This window comes from Lissotriton helveticus, chromosome 10 (genome assembly GCF_964261635.1).
Source record: "Lissotriton helveticus chromosome 10, aLisHel1.1, whole genome shotgun sequence".
In the NCBI taxonomy this organism is placed as follows: domain Eukaryota; kingdom Metazoa; phylum Chordata; class Amphibia; order Caudata; family Salamandridae; genus Lissotriton; species Lissotriton helveticus.
The window spans coordinates 485,678,963-485,698,845 of NC_136071.1; positions in this window are offsets into that span (position 1 = coordinate 485,678,963).

Consider the following 19,883-nt stretch of genomic DNA (forward strand, 5'->3'; position numbering starts at 1 on the left):
TTTTTTGAAAGGGCTGAAGACAATAATGTATGGTTTGATGAGAAGGATACCAAATGTGCTTCTGAGAAGCGCAATGTTTGTGTTCCTCCTCAAAATTGGTGTGGGTAGAACTATTACCAATTCTGACACACACCAGATTGAATCTACTGTAGAAGAGATTGCTGACTGTTCTACTGTTGATAATTTTGTGTTACAAAAAAGGAGTACCAGGGTACCTAAGAAGTTTGATGATAACATTTTGCAATATATATATATTTTTTTGTTTTCTTAAAGGTTACATGTGGTAATCGTACCCTACCTTTATTTTCATTATAAAATTTAGAGTCATTCATGTCTATTGGGGCATTGTTTATGTCACATGGAACTGTAACATGTAATGTGGAAATTACTGATGCAGGAGCTTACGTTTGAATACAGCAGAAGAGGTTGGAGTTTGCCTCAGCAGGATGCCTTAGCTCTTACACCAGTGAGTCTAATTATGGCACTTAAATAAAGACACTTTTTATATAACTGCCAGACTCCATTGCTTTATTACACACAGCCACTTTCTTAGACACACCTGATTTCACCGTTTCTCTTCTGTGGCATTGCAACATTCTGCATTATATTCTTCGTGACTATTTCTGCTAAAATATTGCATTCGAGTCTTCAGACCGGTAGGGGTGAGTAGTTCGCTTCCCATTCCCTGTATAGTATAAACGCATACTAACACTACTTACTCAGGTATCCTACAGTGGCCACAGCACATCACTTTACAGCAATCAGCTCACAGCTTAGGCTCTCAGTTTCATCCCCGAGTCTTCAGACCGGTAGGAGTGAGTAGTTTACTTCCCAATCCCGCTATAGTCTAAACGCATACTAACACCACCTGCACAGGTATGCTACAGTGGCCAGAGCACAGCAGTTTACAGCACTCAGCTCCCGATGTAGGCGCACGATTTCATCCCAGAGTGTACCCGCACCTCACCTCAGCACCATCTCATTGTGGGCAAAACAGCACTTTCACACCCGTAGGGGTAAATACTTCGCTTCACACTCCCTGTATATCACACCCTAACCACCCCACAGAGCTCACAGTGCTCCTACCCTTCTCTTTCCTACTTTTTTCCCCTTTTTCCCCTTACTCGCTTCAACGGAATCAAAAAATGGCTGCCAACACTTCCTAGCTGCAACCGTTCACAGCCAATAACCAGCACGCTTGTGCTCGTAACACCTCAGCCAATCATATGGCAGAATTCCTAAACATCAATATCTGTAAATTTTGATATTTCTCCAAAACTACTGAACGAATTTACGCCAAATAAACAAAGGCATGCTTTCTAGACCAAGACTCTTCTCCCTGCCAAAGTTGGGGTAATTCCGTTCACCCGTTTGACCTGTGGCCTTGTCTACAGTTTCCTATGGAAATTGCATGGAGAAAACACGTTGTGGGACCCCCTTTTTTCTAGCCCCCCTTGACGAATCACCCCCAAATGTTCAACACAGGAGCTGATATCAACAAAGAATTAGTTTGGGAAATTTCATGAAGATTCCGCATCCCCCTTCTGCTCCAAAACCACCAAGATCATCTGCGGCGAACCCCAAGGCTCATCTCTCAGCCCAACACTGTTCAACGTCTACATGGCACCACTTGCCCACGTAGCCCGACAGCACAACCTAAACATCATCTCCTACACTGACGATACCCAGCTGATCCTCTCGCTCACCAAGGACCCCCACACCACCGAAACCAACCTCCACGAAGGAATGCAGGTTGTGGCCGACTGAATGAGGGACAGCCAACTGAAGCTGAACTCGGACAAGACAGAGTTCCTCATCTGCGGCTCCACCCCCTCGGCCTGGGATGACTCCTGGTGACTAACGGCACTAGGAGTACCCCTACACCCATCAACCACGCACAAAACCCTGGGGTCATCCTCGACCCCAAACTCTCCATGACAAAGCAGGTCAACGCCGTCTCCTCCTACTGCTTCAACACCCTCCGCATGCTTCGCAGAAATCTTCAAGTGGATCCCCTCCGAAACTAGAAGGACGGTCACCCAAGCCCGCGTCAGCAGTAGACTGGACTATGGCAACGCACTCTACGCAGGAGCCCCGGCCAAACTCCTGACATGACTCCAACGCATCTAGAATGCCCCTGCACGCCTGACCCTTGACATCCCCCGCCACAGCCACATCACACCCCACCTGCAAGACCTGCACTGGCTCCCCATTAACAAGATGATAACCTTCAAGCTCCTTACCCACGCACACAAGGCACTCCACGACATCGGACCAGCGTACCTCAACAGACGACTCGGCCTCTACACCCCCACCCACCAGCTCCGCTCCGCAGACCACGCCCTCGCCATCATCCCCTGCATCCAAAGAGTGACCACCGGTGGCAGATCATTTTCCCACCTCGCCGCCAAGTCATGGAACACTCTCCCCATGCACCTACGACAAACTGAAGAAGACCTCCTAACCTTCAGGAGACTCCTCAAGACCTGGCTCTTCGAACAGTAGCAGCTTCCCCTCCCTAGCGCCTTGAGACTCTCACGGGTATGTAGTGCGCTTTACAAATGCTATGATTGATTGATTGATTGATTGATCAAACATCGCCAAAGTTATAAGCAAAACACCTACTGGTGACCGCCAATACGTATATATAAATATATATATATATATTACCTACTGGCGGTCGCCAGTAAGTATATATAGTTAGGATTTTTTCTCTATGGGTTTTTTGAAAATTCTATGTCTAATAACTTTGGCGTTTGTGGACGGAATTGGCTGAAATTTTCAGGAAAATGGCACATTTTGTTTCTGAGCAGCCCCTGAAAATTTTGGGGGGGTTCGTCAAGGGGGGGCCGAGAAAAAAGGGGGGTCCCAAAACGCGTTTTTAACATTGAGTTTTCCATAGGGCGTCTGGCCTCACTTTTAGCCCGAACGGCTGAATGGATTTGCACGAAACTTGGCAAAATTGTAGGGACTGGTAGCCCGATGTGCCTTTTGTAGGTCTCAATATATGTGCTGCAGTGGATTTTGAGAAATTAACGTTTAAAAAAAGATATATATCTGTAACAGCGGACTGGGCAGCGGCCCAGGACGCGGACTTTTCGCGCAACGGAGCTTTGTGAAGCGAAGCTGATTGGTTCTCCGGCGTCTGTCAACATTCCAAATAGTCCGTAGCGGCCGCCATCTTGTCTCTCAGTAGGATCGAGAGACAAGAGGAGGCGAAAGCGAAGGGGCAAATGACCATAAGGGGGAATAGTAGATCCTCGCTGACCCCCTAGGTTTGATGTGGAGGTTTTAAAAGGGCCCCGCGGGGCAAAAAAAAAAAATAATAATAATAATCGAACGGCTGAATGGATTTGCACGAAACTTGGCAAAATATTAGGGACTGGTAGCCCGATGTGCCTTTGCTAGGTCTCCATATATGTGCTCCAGTGGATTTTGAGAAATTAACGTTCAAAAAAAGATATATATCTGTAACAGCGCTCCGCTTCGCGTACTTTTCGCGTTACGGAGCTTTGCGAAGCTGATTGGTTCTCCGGCGTCTGTCAACATTCCAAACAGTCCGTAGCGGCCGCCATCTTGTCTCTCGGTAGGATTGAGAGACAAGAGGAGGCCAAAGCGAAGGGGGAAATGACCATAAGGGGGCATAGTAGATCCTTCCTGACCTCTTAGGTTTGATGTACCATTTTGCCAAGTTTGGTGTAATTCCGTTCAGCCATTCAGGCTGTAGACGTATGTAAATGTCCTATGGAAAATTGCATGGGGAAAACACATTTGAAAGTGTTGAAATTTAGAACCAATTAAAATGTTACTTTGGTTTTGTATTTGTGTGTGATGAAAGTTAATTGGTTATGTATATATGTCAAATGAGAGGAAACCACAGCCATTTTGTGATACTACTGTCTGAGGTACATTTGTGAGGAATTTTTGGTGGTGAATTTCTGGTGTTTGATTTACACAGTACTAACACTTTTCCTACTTTTGAAAAGGTGAGTTGTTAATTTGTAAGGGGAACTATGTTGTACACTTGAAGATAATTTGAAAAATGTTTTCTGTTATTTATTTGCAGTCCTTCTGTTATACTAAATACTTGATAAAGTTAGTTTTATATTATGTATTACTAAAAACGATAAATGAAAGTGATTATTTTTTTCTGCAATTTACAGCAAGCAATTTCAAAATAAAATGGCTCACAATGAAGAGACCGTGGCAATTTCTTTTGAATTGTCCACTACATTGATTGAAATTGAGAGCACCAATAATGAAACATTGTCACAAGGAGGACATGACTTGTATGATTCCATTAGATTGATTGAAATGGACAGCACCAAGAATGAAATATTGTCACAAGGAGATGACTTGAATGATTCCACTACGTTGATTGAAATTGAGAGCAGCAATAATGAAATATTGTCACAAGGAGGAGATGACTTGTATGATTCCATTAGATTGATTGAAATGGACAGCACCAATAATGAAATATTGTCACAAGGAGGAGATGACTTGAATGATTCCACTACATTGATTGAAATTGAGAGCACCAATAATGAAATATTGTCACGAGGAGATGACTTGAATGATTCCACTACATTGATTGAAATTGACAGCACCAATAATGAAATATTGTCAGAAGGAGGAGATGACTTGAATGATTTTTTTGATCAATCTCTTGATGGCGAATTTATCGAGTGTTTGGAGACGATAGAGTTACAAGAATCATTATTGCAGACTTTTCATGAGGACATTGCTGATGAGGACATGTTACTAGTTCTTTCAAATTTAGAAAATTCTGAAGAATAAATTTATATTTAGAAATCAAAAATTGTTTGAGACATTATTCATTTTTATTTTTAATTTATGAGGTTGTAGCGAAGTGATTGTAGTATAAAATGAGACTTATAGTATAGAGTGCAACATTTTTATGTTACATGGTAAGTTTACTCATATTTACTTCCCTTCTGCCACTATATTATCTCCAATGTGTATTTGACATCTCTTCTTCATCTCCGGCCTCCTTTCTCTCACTGTGTGTCTCCGATGCATCTTATCGGTGCTATTTTGTGTAATTACAGAAGAGAGTAAAATAAAATAGTTCGGAACGTGAAAAGGGGGCAAAGTAGAGTACTCCTCACCCCCTAGGCCTTTTTAGGCGGTCCCAAAAGGATCAGTTTCTGCTTTCCTGAGAGATTATGGTATGAGTTCCATATACCACAATAACTTGCATTACAACATGCAAGATATCTATCTCCTATTACCAACTTTTGGAGATATTCGCGCTAAGCGCGAATATCTCCAAAAAGTAACACCTGCCCTGAGCAGTTCTTAGCCATGTTATCCAATGGGAGGTGGATAACATGGCTAAGAGCATTAGCTCGGTAATGTATGAATATCGCTGAGTTTTTAGCGATATTCATGCATTGCGGCCGTTTATTATCGCATTTGTGATAAACCTTGATAATAGCAAGGTTTATCTTTGATAATTTCTGACGATGCTTAGCGGTAAAAAATTCGTTGGTAAGCATCGTTAGCGATAAATATCGCTTAACTTTGGTAATATGCCCCAACGTCTGTTAACGTTCGATTCGAAGGAAATGAGGAAGTGTTGAAAAACATTGTCTGCGCCATCTTGCCTTTTTTGAAATGCCACACTTTTGTCGTGCACGGCAGCCATTTTAGATGTCTTGACCAGACCCACTCTCTGCACGCTGTCGATTCGTAGCATGGCTCCTCACCCTCGCAAGCATCTTCCCCAGGCACTGGTCACCCCCGCTCTCTGTCTTATGCATGGGCAATAAACCTCCCCCCATCTGCGCTGCTCTTCCCTGAGAATCACACTCTGTGCCCGCCCGACACCTCCCTTTCGCCCTATTCACTACCGCACCCTCTGACACTCCTCTTCCTCTGTGTCCGATTGTCCAGGCTATCAGCTAGCCCTGCAGATGTAGTTTATGGCCTCAGCTGTAAAGAATCACCCCTCTTCAAAGGAGTTATAGTAGATCAAGGCCCACACCCGATGAGATCCGTCACACCACACGTGTTCCTACTATCTGAAAACTATCCTGTATTGTGATTGGGGAGGGGATCGAGCCTGAAGCGGAAGATTCCAGGAATGACTCTTTGTACATCAAAGTTTTTACAATTATGTCTCACATTAAAAATATATAGCACTCCAACAAAGTAGTAGGAATATAAAACTTTAATAACATATAAATATATACAACAAAACAAAAACAGTAAAAACATTTAAACAACGAAGAGACCGTGGCAATTTCTTTTGAATTATCCAATAGATTTATTGAAATTGACAGCACCAATAATGAAATATTCTTGTCAGTAGCGGTCTGTTGTGCGAATAGTTCCAAGACAGCAGAACGCGCTGAAATCTAGATGGCACTAAAGTGATGTCTAGCAAGTTGCCGGCCAGCACATAACGGCGTGGGGCGCCGCGGGGGTGAGTGAGTCCAGTAGGCACCACAGCTATTCTTACCGGCATTGCAGAATTACTGCTGGGGACAATGCCTGTGCTGTAGCAGGGTCACAGCAGAAACAAAAAGGATTCTGTTGAAGATGTTGTTGGTTTTCAATTTGAAAACAGTTCTGGTGTCAACTGCTATGCTAATGTAGTGGTTAATGTTTTGTTTTCTCTAGAAAATGTAAAAGAGGGGGAGGCAGTCCAAAGTTCCGTTAAAAGGGCAAAGGAAAGGATCGGTGGTTTGAACTATCAGTCAAAAAGGGGAGGGGGTGCAATAATTTTTCCTACCGGGTCACACTGTGCTTTTACCGGAAGTGAGGTCTGCAGGATTCTAGTAATTCAAAGTGAGGCTGGCGCCGAAGTCCCGCGAATACAGTTTCGTCACTCCACGGGTGATCATGGCAGTCATTCCCCATCGGGGGTCGGAGACTCCCGCGGCTCCTCTAGAATCTTCAAGGTCGTGGAGGACTACGGTGGTGGAGTCAACCAGTGACCGGGCCATTTCTTTATGCTGGGCCCGCTCTTGCAAGGTCGACCGCTATTTTGAGAGTTCGGTAGCTACTGGCGATCGCGGGGTCAAATGAGCGGACGGGCTCCACCCTGCCGGGCGAGACGTTGCAGCATGGCCACAGTGGAAGAACTCTTTTCCGGGCGCCTGGAGCGCTGAGGGTGCAGCTGGGAAGCCTCCACTGGGGAGGCGGGAGAGGCCTGTTCGCACCGTCTCTTCCTCCCAGTGCACCCCACGGCGTCTCGCTTGATATTTGTTATGGCCGGACCAGGCGATGAGGACGAGGGGGGGGGGGTCGGAGGCATGTGCAAGACATCCCCCCCCAGGGTTGTTGCAGCAATTATACAAGAAAGAAGAAGTGTCCCGTTCGTCTTCGGGCCGGGCTTCCGGTAGATGTCGGCCGGACGCCCCTGGCTCTGGCCCCATGAACGGGTTTCTTGGTTTATCGGCTGCAGCCGGATCCCGTCGGCCTCGGCCCCCCGACCGTTGGTGGCCGGACCGGAAGAGCATGTGGCGGGACTACCTGCAACTCTCAAGGGCCACCGCGGCCGGACTGGGAGAGAGAGGGGAGGGTCGAGGAGACATTCCCCCCCCCCTGCAACTGTTCAGCATTGTAAAGGCAATCCCCTGGCCGGGTCCCGCTGGTCTCGGCCTCTCCTCCGGCTACACCCTACGTTAGGATCTCCTGGCCGAGGCGTGGCAGCAGGACCTGCCTTATATGGGCTGCTCCCGGCTGGGCGTAGCCGGAACCCTGCTCCACCTTGGAAGTTTCCAGAGTGGGGGCGGATGTTCTACTGACTTGCATTTTCCCTAGTCTATCGATTTTTTTGGCGTGGCAGGCGGTGGGACAGCGAGGGGTGATTTGGTTTCTCTTACTGTTTTTCTGGTCTCTCACCAATGGCATATTTTAACGTTTTCTTGTTTCTAGGACATTAACAGGTTTTATCATTACGTTATGTTATCGTTTCTTTGTTCGTTGTTTAATAAAAGTTCATGTTCATCAGTGGCCTACTGATTTTCGTTTTCCTATTCTTTTCTTTCCAGGTTGTTTCATGCTAAAGTTTCTGTTAACAGGATACAGTGATCACTTCGTTATTATTGCATATGTCCTTTTCACTAGGGGTGCTCTCTGGTCGGGCCAGATGACGTATGTCTAGTAAATGGTCCGGGTGAAACAGGTGCATCAATCAGTGGGGAGTAGATAGGCATGACAGATTACAACGGGGGAGAAAGGTCCGCATTACGTACCCTTTCACTACTTGCAAAGATTTTCCTACGTTTATTTGCAAACAGGGAATACCTCCAAAAAGAACTAATTCCCAAACAGTCAATGTTCGGACAATCAATCAATCAATGAGGAATGAAATAGGTACGACGTGTTAAAGGCTTGCGTTACCTACCCTTCACTATCTGCAAAGGGAGAGAGAATATTCCTATTCTTCCTCGTTTGCAGGCAGAGAAGATCCTTAAGAGAACCAACTTCGAACAATTCAATGCTCGATTCAAACAATCAACAAGGGGTACTGTGAACACAAATGAACGCCGCTCATGTACATACGCATTGCTATTTTCAACAGGTTGTTCCTAATGTTTCTATTTTAGCGAGGTCAAAAAGAGATCCCATTAGTGGCCTACTGATTTTGCTCGATTCCTTTTGTTTTTTTACACGGTTTTTCGCTATCTGCAAAGACTAAACAGAGTATTGCGACTCTGTGCTTGTTTGTAAATAGAGAATGAACCAAAGAGAACAATCAATCAAATGGAGAGAGAAGCAGGCACGACGGATTACAAAGGGGGCAAAGGGCTGCGTTAACTACCCTTCACTATCTGCAAAGAGAGAGTACTCCTAATAGAAATGAGGGGTGGGGGGCAGCATTCAAAGCAGATCAGTGTGCATAAACACGAAAATGTTTTTACTTACCACGTACTTGACATTCGACAGCTTATGATATTTGCTATTAAAAAACCATTGAAATTCACTGAAAAAACCATAGGTTATAGACCATATATAGTTAGGAATTAGCATTTACAAAACCTTGAAAATTCACTGAAAAAACCATAGGTTATAGACCATATATAGTTAGGAATTAGCATTTACAAAACCTTGAAAATTCACTGAAAAAACCATAGGTTAGAGACCATATATAGTTAGCTGGACATTTTATTGACATAAAACCAATGAAATTCCATATATAGTTAGTTGCACTAACTATATATCGCGCACCCGCAATCCACTGCTGATGATGTCACATATTACATCATTCATGACATGGTCAGTGACATCACTGATGACATCACTGATGACATCTCAAATGACATCACTGATGACATCTCATTTGACATCAATGACCACATCACTGATGATATCATTCATGTGACAATACAATGCATCTCCTCACATTTTAATATAACCTCTGTTTCACCCAGTGTTAAATACAGAGTATAATTTTTGAAACCATTGACACACCAATAGTAGTTACTACATACGTACTCACTGATTCCTACGTCTACACACACCTTCACTCATTCACCCATACAATCATTCATACATACAATCACTCATCTTTACAACACTATCATATGCACTCATACACCTATACAGACACTCACACTCTGCCACTCATCCATGGAGTTACTCACACACCTAGTCAGTCCTGTAAAGAATCAATCACACTTCCATTTTCTTGTCTATACAGTTAAACATAGAGCACCTTACATTTTCAAAAATATACTAACACATACTTACCTTCTTATACAATCATTGATACAAGTACACATTGATCTGCACAGAGTCACACACCTCCCAGCCAGCCACACACACACTCAGTCTCCCATACAAATACTTGGACAATCAATCAGTAACCCATATAGTTAATCATATAGCTACTGATCAACACATGCAGCAGTTTACAGAACAACAGACATAATGATGCACAAATTAAGACAGTTTAGTCACTAACCCATGCACTCAGTGAGACACATTTAATCACTCACTCATACATTCAGTCATGCACCTACTAAATTCTTCGTCCAGACACTTATACATCTACTCATTATTCAATATGTAAAACATATTTAAACTTTACAGAAACACACAGTCACTGGATGATGTCATCAGTGATGTCATTTGAGATGTCATCAGTGATGTCATCAGTGATGTCACTGACCATGTCATGAATGATGTAATATGTGACATCATCAGCAGTGGATTGCGGGTGCGCGATATATAGTTAGTGCAACTAACTATATATGGAATTTCATTGGTTTTATGTCAATAAAATGTCCAGCTAACTATATATGGTCTCTAACCTATGGTTTTTTCAGTGAATTTTCAAGGTTTTGTAAATGCTAATTCCTAACTATATATGGTCTATAACCTATGGTTTTTCAGTGAATTTTCAAGGTTTTGTAAATGCTAATTCCTAACTATATATGGTCTATAACCTATGGTTTTTTCAGTGAATATATATATATATATACATACATACGTATGTATGTATGTATGTATGTATGTATGTATGTATATATATATTATATATATATATATATATATATATATATATATATATATATATATATATATATATATATATATATATATATATATATATATATATATATGCCACACTAACACTTCCCCACTCGGGAGAGATCACCACGGACACTTCACATGGATTGCAGAAAGTTTATTCATGCAACTGCACAGCAACGCGTTTCGACTTAACGTCTTGATCACGCTAGACGTTAAGTCGAAACGCGTTGCTGTGCAGTTCCATGAATAAACTTTCTGCAATCCATGTGAAGTGTCCGTGGTGATCTCTCCCGAGTGGGGAAGTGTTGGTGTGGCATTGTGCAGGGCTTCCGGTGCCCTGACCGCGGACCGCCCTGTAGACGGCCTCTTCTTTAACGGAGTTGGTTTGCTGATGTGTATATATATATATATATATATATATATATATATATATATATATATATATATATATATATATATATATATATATATATATATATATATATATCAAAAGGACAGTCCACTCCAATCTGGCTGAACAGAAAACCAGCACACCATACCTTCTATCAAAGATGATTTAATTCAAGCCCCTACCCCCACAACAGACGCGTTTCGCCAACAGGCTTCGTCAGTGTTCACCAGTGTTAAAAATGCCAAACGCCATTTAAAGCCGACTCATCATGGAAATCAATGACGGTATATCATTTTTCGAATGTACATCGTGTCGGCCATCTTATAGTGTGCAAAATTCGCAAAGGTAGTTACATTTCATGGCGTTTTGTAAATACATAAAGTGCTCAGTGCAAATTACAAACAAAAGGTAAGCGATATATTAATATTTCTAAAGTGCATGTATCTTAGAGTTTTGTCAAACATTCCCTGTACTCTTCTTATCACAGTATAGGTGTAGTACTTCTCTCATAGTGCTTAAATAGTCGTGTTAATACATCTAACAATCACTTGAGTTGAGATTGTGCCTTGCATAGGCAGATACTATCCTACTGCATTAATACATTTCATTCAGCCCTGGATGGGCATAAACTTAAAGAAGAGTATATACAGAGGGGAGTATGTGTGCGAGTGCATCACAACAAGGACAGTTTCAGAAATGTGGAGATAGTATGATGTTATACAGTATCTAGATATTATTCCAGGTGTACCCACATTTCCTCATTGTTATTGAGGCCCCAGGGAATTGTTGTTTTTAACCCGATGATGTACTTAGACTCCAAAGTCCGGAGTCTTTTTTCTCTGTCACCACCCCTCTCGCTGCGTTCAGCCTGATCTATGCAATAAATGCTTAACAGTTCCCTGTCACTTTTGTGGAACTCGGCGAAGTGTCTTGCTACAGGGTATGCCTTGTCCCTGTTTGCTATTGCCCGTTGATGTTCAAGAATCCGCATCTTTGTAGGCTTGATAGTACTACCTATATAGCGTTTCCCACAGGGGCATGTAAGGCAATATATGGTGTACTCTGAATTGCAGTTGAGTAGTTTTTTGATACATCTATCGGGTTAATTTTCGTCAGTTTTACCTGGGTAGGTTTTCATTATCTTGCTGTTTTTACAGGCCTTGCAGGCTCGGCATGGAGAGAAACCTTTGGATTTGGATATTTGGGCCGGCTTGCTTTTAGTTGGCATAAAGTGGCTGTGGACAAGATGGTCCCCCAGGGATTGACTCCGTTTGTATGTTAAAGCGGGTCTTTCGGGAAGGACTTTGGTCATTACTTGGTCTGTTTTGAGGATATGCCAGTTCTTTTGAAAGATGTGCATTATCTTCCCTGACTTTGAGTTAAAGGCAGTGATCATTCTGGGATTATTATCATCTTTCAACCCCTGTTTGGTCATCAGGAGTTGATCCCTTTGGATCTTTTTGGATTTCTCCTCTGCACTAGTCAGGATGTTCCGGGAGTATCCTCTGATCTGGAACCTTGTTTTGGCTTCTTCCTTTGCCCGAGCGTACTCCTCCTCATCCGAGCAGTTTCTTTTCAGGCGAAGGAATTCACCATAAGGTATGCTACCTATGAGACATTTGGGATGCTGGCTCGCTGCATGTAAAACTGCGTTTCCTGCAGTCGGTTTTCTATATAGCCTGGTCTGTATCTTCCCATTGTCTACATAAACCTCAAGGTCCAGGTAACATACACTGGTGTTGCTGATTACATAGGTAAATTTAAGGTTCCAAATATTGTTGTTAAGTGCGGCAATGTATTCCTCAGCCGAGGATCTACTGCCGCGCCACACCACAAACAGATCATCTATGTATCTTGTCCATAGAAGAATGTTATCAGTCCACTGGTCGTTGGCCTCACCCCAAGCCTCGTGCCTCTCCCACCAGCCAACAAAGAGATTAGCGTAGCTGGGAGAGAAGCACGAGCCCATGGATGTCCCTCTGACCTGTCTATATAGCTGGCCTGCAAACAAGAACATGTTATTGTTAAGACAGAAAGTTGTTAATTGTACTAGCATTTCATTATGGTCCCGATATTGTCCATGTTTCCAATCAAGGAACCATTTTACTGCAGCAATGCCGTTCTCATGGGCAATGCAGGTGTATAAGTTGACGATGTCCAGAGTTATTAGTAAAAAACCAGGTTCCCAAGCAATATTGTCTATTAGTCGTAGGGAATCCTGTGTATCCCTCACATAGGAAGGAAGTTCTTTAACAATTGGTGCAAGATAGCCATTGATAAATCTTGAGGCATTCTCCAGCAGGCTGTTGATTGCCGAGACAATCGGTCTTCCTGGGGGTCTCTTTGGGTCTTTATGTATATTCGGCAAGTGATAGAATGTTGGGAGCACAGGTGAGTCACATTGTAAGTATAGCAATTCATCCATACTCAGCATCCCTTTCTCTCTCCAGATAGCCAATAATTTGTTGAAGTCCGAGATGCTTTTGTTATATTCCTGTCTGTTAATTGTTATGTAGCAGTCTTTATCCCTTAGTTGTCTCAGGGCCTCCTCCTGGTAGTTCTCCTTGGAAAAAATAACAATATTTCCACCCTTGTCGGAGGGCTTGATTTCAATAGTTTCATCGCTGCTTAACGCCTTGATCGCTTCCCATTCATTTCTAGTTATATTTGATTTTTTTGCATCCATTTTTTCTTTTGCCTGTTTTTCAAGGTCCAAAAGCACTGCCTCATTAAATACATCAATTGCATCGTATTGTGTTTTAGGAAGTTTCCTCGATTTCTTTTTCATTTTACTTGGATCTCTTATTTGTTTTGCCGCATCGGATGATGTTAGTGTGTCTGTGTCTTGGCCATTCTCCATATTAGGGGTAGCTCCATTTAGTGTCTCTACAAATTGTGTTAGTGTGACACCATCGTCCACATCATTTCGGAATTGGTCACCTCCATTGTTTCGGTCTGTGGGATGCAAGGCGAAAAGTTTCTGAAATTTCAGTTTTCTAATAAATTTGAAGAGGTCAATTTTGGTATCCACCAGATTGAAATCATTGGTAGGGCAGAAGTTCAAACCTTTCTTCAGAATTTTTTCCTCATCTCTTGATAGAGTTCTTGAAGAAAGATTAATGATGGTTTTATCTTCTACCAGTTCTTGCGTCTGGACGCACTCCTCGTTACCCTTGGTGAGGCGGTAGCCACACTTCCCCCTCTTGCCCCTCCTCGTTTTCCTCTTTTGGTTTGGAGGGTGATTGCTTTGTTGTGGCCTCTATCTGGTTTCTTTTATTATTTGAAACTCGTCGAAAAAAAAAAAAAAAATATATATATATATATATATATATATATATATATATATCCAACACACCGCCTCTCCTCTCACGCTCTGGATCCACTCCAGCCAAGAAGGGAATTAACGGACACGGACCAAGTAAAGTGCTCCAAGTTATTTAATAGAGGTGCAGGTTCAGTCTCATGACGTTTCGGCTTGCAAGAGCCTTGTTCACATGAATACCAGACTTAATTCATTAGATCATCTTTGGAATAACAGGAACAGTGCCCATATTTCTCGCTCTCTCTGCTGCCATCCTACTACTATTTTTGCTTGTAAAAAATGTCTGCGCTCCCTGTGGTAACAAGCATGTCCCACAGAATACGCCTCTACGCGAAGCTACATCAATACTGTGAAAAAATGGACCAACTTTTCGGCTGCCTGCCTCTATCTATTATCGGAACCAGCTACAACATGATATTTATTTACACATATGCAATCTGCGTGCAACCATCTTTTTATTGCAAAGCTTGCACATTCGACTGGCGAATGGATCTATGCCTTACCAACATCCCAACAATCGTTCCCGATATCCAGCACGTAATGGAGTATCTTGAAAACCATGAACTTGATTGTTCGGGCTGTGGAGCAATGGCGGATGCAACGGAAAAAGGTATCGTGGCGGAATGGGATTTCTGCGCAGAGGCTAAAGATCGCCTGCAATGTGCGACCTTTGACAACATCGCAGATTGCCTGCCAATTCAAATCGCCGCTCCAAGATTTGAGGAACATTACTGTCCCTTCGAGGATATGAATTGGATTGCTTCGCTTTTCTCACATGATGGCAACAATGACCTCTTGGAACATTCCGCATCTCAAGCTGCTGAAGAACTTCTGGACTGCAATCTCCAAGACTTGTAAGAAATTCACGTTATTCTTGGATTGATTTTTTCCAAGTTTTTTTAACTTTTTCCTATAAAAAATGTTAATACACTTCAATTTAACTATTTTCATATAATAACTTTCTAAGTATGCTCAGGCCTTTGAACTCTGTTTTAATTATTGTCCTATACGTCTCCAGCCTAACCAGGGATGGGTGATGTATGGCCTATGCAGATACGCTATTTACTTGCTAAATTAGCCTAAACCCAACATCCATTTTAAAACCATGTCTATTCTTTGTGCACACATCTCTCTGCCTGCCTGTTATCCACAAAGCCCTTTCACACAAATTAACTCATCCTCAGCCTCTGCTCATGAGCTGGCGATCAAGATAAAAAACACGACATTGTTCAGGAACTGGTTGGCACAGTGGTAATCGTATCCTTCCTTTTTTTTCATTATCGAATTTAGTCATTCACGTCTAATAGCTATTGTTTATGTCACATGGAACTGTAACATGTAGAGTGGAATTCACTGATGCAGGAGTTTAGGTTTTAATACAGCAGAAGCGGTTGGACTTTGTCTCAGCTCGATGCCTTAGCTCTTTGCACAAGAATGTTTTTTTGAAAGGGCTGAAGACAATAATGTATGGTTTGATGAGAAGGATACCAAATGTGCTTCTGAGAAGCGCAATGTTTGTGTTCCTCCTCAAAATTGGTGTGGGTAGAACTATTACCAATTCTGACACACACCAGATTGAATCTACTGTAGAAGAGATTGCTGACTGTTCTACTGTTGATAATTTTGTGTTACAAAAAAGGAGTACCAGGGTACCTAAGAAGTTTGATGATAACATTTTGCAATATATATATATTTTTTTGTTTTCTTAAAGGTTACATGTGGTAATCGTACCCTACCTTTATTTTCATTATAAAATTTAGAGTCATTCATGTCTATTGGGGCATTGTTTATGTCACATGGAACTGTAACATGTAATGTGGAATTCACTGATGCAGGAGCTTACGTTTGAATACAGCAGAAGAGGTTGGAGTTTGCCTCAGCAGGATGCCTTAGCTCTTACACCAGTGAGTCCAATTATGGCACTTAAATAAAGACACTTTTTATATAACTGCCAGACTCCATTGCTTTATTACACACAGCCACTTTCTTAGACACACCTGATTTCACCGTTTCTCTTCTGTGGCATTGCAACATTCTGCATTATATTCTTCGTGACTATTTCTGCTAAAATATTGCATTCGAGTCTTCAGACCGGTAGGGGTGAGTAGTTCGCTTCCCATTCCCTGTATAGTATAAACGCATACTAACACTACTTACTCAGGTATCCTACAGTGGCCACAGCACATCACTTTACAGCAATCAGCTCACAGCTTAGGCTCTCAGTTTCATCCCCGAGTCTTCAGACCGGTAGGAGTGAGTAGTTTACTTCCCAATCCCGCTATAGTCTAAACGCATACTAACACCACCTGCACAGGTATGCTACAGTGGCCAGAGCACAGCAGTTTACAGCACTCAGCTCCCGATGTAGGCGCACGATTTCATCCCAGAGTGTACCCGCACCTCACCTCAGCACCATCTCATTGTGGGCAAAACAGCACTTTCACACCCGTAGGGGTAAATACTTCGCTTCACACTCCCTGTATATCACACCCTAACCACCCCACAGAGCTCACAGTGCTCCTACCCTTCTCTTTCCTACTTTTTTCCCCTTTTTCCCCTTACTCGCTTCAACGGAATCAAAAAATGGCTGCCAACACTTCCTAGCTGCAACCGTTCACAGCCAATAACCAGCACGCTTGTGCTCGTAACACCTCAGCCAATCATATGGCAGAATTCCTAAACATCAATATCTGTAAATTTTGATATTTCTCCAAAACTACTGAACGAATTTACGCCAAATAAACAAAGGCATGCTTTCTAGACCAAGACTCTTCTCCCTGCCAAAGTTGGGGTAATTCCGTTCACCCGTTTGACCTGTGGCCTTGTCTACAGTTTCCTATGGAAATTGCATGGAGAAAACACGTTGTGGGACCCCCTTTTTTCTAGCCCCCCTTGACGAATCACCCCCAAATGTTCAACACAGGAGCTGATATCAACAAAGAATTAGCTTGGGAAATTTCATGAAGATTCCGCATCCCCCTTCTGCTCCAAAACCACCAAGATCATCTGCGGCGAACCCCAAGGCTCATCTCTCAGCCCAACACTGTTCAACGTCTACATGGCACCACTTGCCCACGTAGCCCGACAGCACAACCTAAACATCATCTCCTACACTGACGATACCCAGCTGATCCTCTCGCTCACCAAGGACCCCCACACCACCGAAACCAACCTCCACGAAGGAATGCAGGTTGTGGCCGACTGAATGAGGGACAGCCAACTGAAGCTGAACTCGGACAAGACAGAGTTCCTCATCTGCGGCTCCATCCCCTCGGCCTGGGATGACTCCTGGTGACTAACGGCACTAGGAGTACCCCTACACCCATCAACCACGCACAAAACCCTGGGGTCATCCTCGACCCCAAACTCTCCATGACAAAGCAGGTCAACGCCGTCTCCTCCTACTGCTTCAACACCCTCCGCATGCTTCGCAGAAATCTTCAAGTGGATCCCCTCCGAAACTAGAAGGACGGTCACCCAAGCCCGCGTCAGCAGTAGACTGGACTATGGCAACGCACTCTACGCAGGAGCCCCGGCCAAACTCCTGACATGACTCCAACGCATCCAGAATGCCCCTGCATGCCTGACCCTTGACATCCCCCGCCACAGCCACATCACACCCCACCTGCAAGACCTGCACTGGCTCCCCATTAACAAGATGATAACCTTCAAGCTCCTTACCCACGCACACAAGGCACTCCACGACATCGGACCAGCGTACCTCAACAGACGACTCGGCCTCTACACCCCCACCCACCAGCTCCGCTCCGCAGACCACGCCCTCGCCATCATCCCCTGCATCCAAAGAGTGACCACCGGTGGCAGATCATTTTCCCACCTCGCCGCCAAGTCATGGAACACTCTCCCCATGCACCTACGACAAACTGAAGAAGACCTTCTAACCTTCAGGAGACTCCTCAAGACCTGGCTCTTCGAACAGTAGCAGCTTCCCCTCCCTAGCGCCTTGAGACTCTCACGGGTATGTAGTGCGCTTTACAAATGCTATGATTGATTGATTGATTGATTGATCAAACATCGCCAAAGTTATAAGCAAAACACCTACTGGTGACCGCCAATACGTATATATAAATATATATATATATATATATATATATATATATACATACATACGTATGTATGTATGTATGTATGTATGTATATATATATTATATATATATATATATATATATATATATATACATTCACTGAAAAAACCATAGGTTATAGACCATATATAGTTAGGAATTAGCATTTAAAAAACCTTATTTTACTCACACAAAACCATTGAAATTCCATATATAGTTAGTTGCACTAACTATATATCGCGCACCCGCAATCCACTGCTGATCATGTCACATATTACATCATTCATGACATGGTCAGTGACATCACTGATGACATCACTGATGACATCTCAAATGACATCACTGATGACATCACTGATGACAACATCCAGTGACTGTATTTTTCTGTAAAGTTAAAATATGTCTTGAGTGGATGTATAAGTGTCTGGATGAAGGATTTAGTAGGTTCATGACTGACTGTGTGAGTGAGTGATTAAATGTGTCTCACTGAATGCATGGGTTAGTGACTAAACTGTCTTAATTTGTGCATCATTATGTCTGTTGTTCTGTAAACTGCTGCATGTGTTGATCATTAGCTATACGAGAGGCTATATGTGTTATTAATTGGTTGCCCAAGTATTTCTATGGGAGATTGAGTTTGTGTGGGGGTGGCTGGAAGGTGTGTGTCTCTATGCATAGATGTGTGAGCAGTTTATTCACTAGGTGTATGAGTTCAAGAGTGCATGTGAAAACAGCTACATGGGCAGTTGACTGTGTGCATGAGTGTATTGATGAGTGAATGGATATCTCAATGCTACATGTCATAGTAAGTACATATGTAAAACACAGTACATGTGAGAGTTGGCATATATAAATAACTGTGCATGAGAGCCACTGAATGAGTGAGTGGTTGTATCGATCATTGTGAACTTGTATCAGGGATTGTATAAGAGAGTAAATATGTGTTAGTATATGTTTCAATAAGTAAGGTGTGTTTAACTGTATAGTTGAAGAAATGGAGGTGAGATTGTTTCTTTGCATGACTGACTGGGTGTGTGAGTAACTCCATGGATGAGTGGCAGTGTGTGAGTGTCTGTATACACTGAGTGTATCTAAGGTTATATTAGAGTCTGAAGAGGTTTATCGTATTAGCACAAGAATGATGTCAAATGAGATGTCATCAGTGATGTCATCAGTGATGTCATTTGAGATGTCATCAGTGATGTCATCAGTGATGTCACTGACCATGTCATGAATGATGTAATATGTGACATGATCAGCAGTGGATTGCGGGTGCGCGATATATAGTTAGTGCAACTAACTATATATGGAATTTCAATGGTTTTGTGTGAGTAAAATAAGGTTTTTTAAATGCTAATTCCTAACTATATATGGTCTATAACCTATGGTTTTTTCAGTGAATTTTCAAGGTTTTGTAAATGCTAATTCCTAACTATATATGGTCTATAACCTATGGTTTTTTCAGTGAATTTCAATGGTTTTTTAATAGCAAATATCATAAGCTGTCGAATGTCAAGTACGTGGTAAGTGAAAACATTTTCGTGTTTATGCACACTGATCTGCTTTGAATGGTGCC